Below are 6,000 nucleotides of genomic sequence, written 5' to 3' on the forward strand. Positions count from 1 at the left end.
ATGTATATCAATGTATATACATACATACATACATACATATCTATATATACATGTATTTGTATGTGTATATAGATACACATACATACACATACACATACATATAAATATACATATACATATATGTGTGTATATGTATATATGCATGCACCCACATATACATATACATATACATAAACACACACACATAAAAAAATTCTAACAATGATTGATAGTTCAGTCATAAATTTATTTGTCATATTGACAGTTCTCTAAAAAATTAGTCTACCAAATCATATGGTCTTACAACTTTTTAGTCATTCATTTATGGTTCAAAAGTGCAAAAATGGTCAATACAACCATCAAATTCTAGGCTTGGTTAGGACAAAGTTAGATTAGTGTGAACCATACTAATCCATTTACTTCTCTCATTCAAGATGATCTAACAATACAAGGACTGTTTAATTAAATAGTATTATTTTTCCTTTAATAACTTCCCTTGGATAGATTATTCTATTATGATTTCAAGTTGGGTTAAACTACTTAGCAGAATATGCTCTTTTTTCCACCTAATTACTTTATTCTCATGCCACATATCACATGCTGATTTTTCTATTGTATGCTTTATTTTAAGTTTTTGTGAGTGTTAGGATATTCGTGTAAATCCAACACAAAGTTATTGGAAGCACCAGAGCACGACACCACCAAACCTATGAGCAAGCAGGATTTCAAATTGGCAAATATGTACACAGCAAAGTCAACATCCATAACAAGGAAAACACGATCCAGAGGAACAAAATTCCCAAAACAAGTAGGGCTATGAAAAAATAGAGACCAAAGGGAAAGAAACCTCATTCCAAATTTTCCAAAACTGTTACCAAACATAGCACGAAGTCAAGCAACTGCAAACTGCCTTTGGTCACTTGGATCATCATCATCATCAGCATTTTCACCTTCCTCTTGCACAAGATTCAAATTTCCTTGCCCATTCCTCTTCTTGCTCACATTGTTTGTCATTTTTTGCTACATATCTCATATACAAAAGTATTGTTGGATTGCATCATTACATTCATTTGTTAGTTGTTACCTCTTGATAAATAACTTAGTCATCAAAGACACCAAAGAAAATTGACAAGATGTTTTTTTTTATTGGTAAATTTACAAGATTTTAATTCATGTATGTTATTCTAAAAATAAAATAAAATAAATATAATTATGTAATAAATATTTTAAATATATATATCTAATATTTTAAATAACTAAAAATAAGTTTTCAAAATTCATTATATTCTATTTCAACAAGATTCTAAGTATATATATATGAATCATCAAAATAGAAACATATCTATTAAAAAATACAAAACATATATGTGTGTGTGTGTGTGTGTGTTTACACACACACACACATGTATGTATACATGTATATATGTATATACATGTATTTATGTACATATATATACATACATGCATATGTATATATATGTATGTACATACATGTATGTGTATATGTATATGTATGTATGTATGCATGTATATACATACATACATACATACATACATACATACATACATACATATATATATATATATATATATATGTATGTATGTATGTATGTATGTATGTATGTATGTATATAGATACACATACATACACATACACATACATATATATGCATGTATATGTATACATATATATACATGCACACACATATACATATATATAAACACATGCACATAAAGTTTTTTCTAACAATAATTGACGGTTTAGTCATAAATTTATTTGTCATATTGACAATTCTCTAAAAAATTAGTCTACCAAATCATATGGTCTTACAACTTTTTAGTCTATCATATACGGTTCAAAAGTGCAAAAATAGTCAATGCAGCCATCAAATTCTAGGCTTGGTTAGGACAAAGTTAGATTAGTGTGAACCATACTAATCCATTTACTTCTCTCATTTAAGATGATCTAACGATACAATAATTGTTTAATTAAATAGTATTATTTTTCCTTTAATAACTTCCCTTGGATAGATTATTCTATTATGATTTCAATTTGGGTTAAACTACTTGGTAGAATATGCTTTTTTTTTTTACCTAATTACTTTATTCTCATGCCACATGTCACATGCTGATTTTTCTATTGTACGCTTTATTTTAAGTTTTGTGTGTGTGTTAGGATATTTGTCCAAATTAATATCTCACTCGCTTAACCAATTGGTGTTCTACTTTAACCAAGTTTTTTTAAGAAGCTAATTCCCTCTCTACAACTATTTTGAATCATGATAACTACTTATCTTTGCAACCTTTTTAAAATAATGCAACAATTAAGTTATTATTGATGTCTCTAATAAGAGATTTTGTATTAAGAATTTTTGTGATTAGATGATTTAAGGTAATTTCTAAATGATCTCCAACTAAAATTTGATATGCTACTATGCCTAAAACATTGTATACACAAATGACATTGTGGTATAAATATAAAGATTAGTGAGGGATGTTGAAAAATTGAGCAAGAATAGAGAAGCTAGAGGTAGAGAAAGAAAGAAAGTGGAATAAAATGGCAAAATATAATGGTGTGTAGAGATAAAGAGAGAACAAAAGAATGAAGATGTAGGGTCGTGGTGTGCCAAAAAGTGACGATATGAAAAAGATGTAATTTTTAAACCTCCAAAAGCATTTCAGAATTTGTTCTAACTTTTTTTCCACCCATCCTAATACCAAACCAAGAAAGTAATACCTTTCTGTATTGGGTGTTTAGTGGTAAAATGGAAGCACTTTAATAAGATGTAGGCCTCCACTTTACAAGGTCATTAAGCCATTCAAATATGTGTGTGAGAGAAAGAGGGGAATTTCTCAATATGATTCCTCTTCTAATTCAAATTAGATTAGCTAGGACCCAAAGGAAAAATGGTACTAATATTAAATTTGACTTACAAGAAGGATTACAATATAAGGAAATGTACTCTCTTAGAACCTTGATAGGATAATATAAATGTAGATCCTATGTGAGAATAATTAACCCAAATAAGATGAAAATCTAAGATAAATATATGGAAAGAAATAAAATATAAATGACTCACCTTGAATGGCATAGAGGAAGATGTATTTTTGCTCCAAAACTCGCAGATCTGTACTATATTAGAATATTCACCTACGAATCTCGGAATGAAACAATGAAAGGAATAGAACCCATAAATCTCCCCAAAATCTAAGAGTGGAGGACTAGGTCAACTTGGGAAGACGTCTTACAACTATGTTGACATAGTCTGATGATTTGCAACTGACAACTCCATAAATCTTGTGAATTGTAGGTTCTAGATTTGTAATCCTTTTTGCTCCCAACTTGCAAATCAACATAGAAAATAAAGGTTTATGATTGGGGTTTGATGAGGGTTTTCCTTGTTCAAGCCCTAGGTTAAGGAACAAACCATAATTAGGAAATGTAAATAATAAGGGAAATGCTTGCATGTAGTAGATCTAAATAATATCAAGTGAAAGATACAATTATCTTCAAAGATGCAATTGACACTGATATGTGATCAAGTATGTAAGTGTAATAGCCTTGATACAAAGAAACCATAAGGAAACCAAGGAAGCCAAAAAATCATGTATGGAAATGTATGTGACATTTCATGGATGAATAATACAATAACTTGAGTGGATTGGAATTATGGATCTTCTCCTAAGAGCCAAACTCCACTACCATGTTGAAGAAGAAGCTTGATACCAGAAGGAGATGCTTAGACTTGAATGCTTGAAGATGATTTCTTGAAGAAGAACACCTTGAACACTTTCTTTCTTGTGGGATAACTTGAGAATGCATAACATGAGATGTGAAATGGAGTCCCCAAGCCTCTTTTTACACTAGTTTTTTGGTGGGAATACAACTCAAGTCGACTGGGTCACCATCACAAACTAATTAAGCCCCTGAGGCCTTTCAAGCTCCGCACTCCAAAACTATTAGGCATGAGGTTGACCCAGGAGGACTAGGTTGACCTAGGTTGACCTAGGCCAGACTAGGTTGACTTGAACCAACTTGGTCCAGGAGGTCCAGTCCCATGCCATAGAAAGTGCTTAGGTGAAACTAGAAGATGGTGATCTGAACATGAGATATGGTCAAAAGGGTATCAATGCAACCCCTTGAAGACCATGTTAGAAAGGAAGAGATGAAAAAGAGGAGTGAAATGGAAGAGGAGAGGAGAAAAAGAGACCAAAACCACACTAAGGAGGGCTAAAAAGTCTCAAAATGAAGTGCGTCCATTTTAAGATAGTACATTTAGCCCCCACTTTAGCAGGAGTATGAGGCAAGTCATACTCTTAGTAAAGGAAGGAGAGAAAAGAGACAATGTCACATCAAGGTAGAACATCACTAAGCTTAAGGACATAAGCTTTCAAACCTAGGATCCTAACTCCATTCTCATGCATAAGAGCACACAAACAAAGTAAAAAGAAAGCCAAAAAGACACAAAAGGAGTTAGTACTAAAGCCCAAATCAACTAGTGAAAGAGACCTTAACTAAGAAAATGTCTTGTTCATTAATATCATATTTAGAAGGCTATTACAAAACATAAGAGATCATATAGGAAAGGAAAGAGCACCACAAAGGACTATGTCCCTCATGATTATGTCCCACCAACATGAAAGCATAAGGAGAAAATGATCATCTTGCCCATTAAGGTTTGCATTCCTTACTCTAAATCATAATGAAGGAGGGTTGAATGGTCTAATAGGTTTGTGTGGATGATAGTCAATCCTAAAAAACAAAAATACAGGTCAAATGGTCTAGCCACTGTGTGTACCCCATAGTCAATTTTGTGTGCCCATTAGTAGCTTATGCATATATGTGTATGTGTGTATGTGTCAACTTGTAGATCAATTTCCTGGTATCACCATAGAGTGTAAATGTGTGCGCATTACCCTAGGAGAGATTTAGAAAAAACAAAAACAAAAAAGATGTGTTCCTTCATGATGGATAGATTATACCTATAGAGGATTTAGCAAATGTCATGCATTACCCATATGTATGAGTTTTAGCATATGTGCTTGTGTGTGTAAAAGAGACATAGAGCCACCATGCATAGATTTAAAGATGATGTAGAAATTATACCAAGCACTTAAAGTTGAATTACTCCAATGCATACTCAAAATCCATATTTGTGCTTCATGAAAACTATATACAAAGAGGGTGTATATATGCCCCCCTCCTTAGGATGACTAAATAGCCATAGACATTGTGAGGAAAAGAATCAAGGATAGCTACATATATCAACAAGGAGATACCCTTTATGTGTATGCCATAAAATTAGCAAAGAGCTTGAACTCTTATAAGCTAAGGAAATAGGTAAATGATGAAGAATATGTTGAAAATGATAAGAGACCCTTGAAAGGAAGATATCTTTTATACAAGACATCTACCTTCAAGAGGAGTGTTGTGAACAAAGATGGAACTTCCAAGAAGAACAAAGATGCACCTATTTAGCCCTCAGTGTATAGGTAAAATAGGGATCCTTGGAAGAAGGATGAAAAGCTTTAGAGTACATAGTAAGAGAAAATGCTTATAATAAACCTAGTTTTTCAAATAAAGAAGAGGTGATGATCAAGGAAATGCACCTCTTGTAGAAGAGAGAGTCATGATTAAGACGTTATTTCTTATAAGAAAATAATGTCACATAATAAACAAATGTCATTGTATTAAGGAAAGTCAATTCTTAGACAAAGAGAGAGATAAATAATGTACAAAAAACCTTACCCCCCAAGATTGAGGCAACATAAGATAAACATATGGTAGGATTATATAAAAAATCTTGAAAGATTTAAAGATGAATGGTAAGAAACAACTAATAGTTGTGCACAAAATGTAAAAATGTCATATCCAATAAGAAGTATTACATAATAATGCAATACCATAGATGATTGAAGAAAGAAACATCATAGGATACCTAACTCTAAACAACATAAAATGTTAGAAAATATATCAGTGATGAAGCAAACTATAGAAGATTATTAAATAAGAAACATTAC

This window comes from Cupressus sempervirens, chromosome 3, assembly GCF_028749045.1.
Source record: "Cupressus sempervirens isolate cs-2001-9-10 chromosome 3, ASM2874904v1, whole genome shotgun sequence".
In the NCBI taxonomy this organism is placed as follows: Eukaryota; Viridiplantae; Streptophyta; class Pinopsida; order Cupressales; family Cupressaceae; genus Cupressus; species Cupressus sempervirens.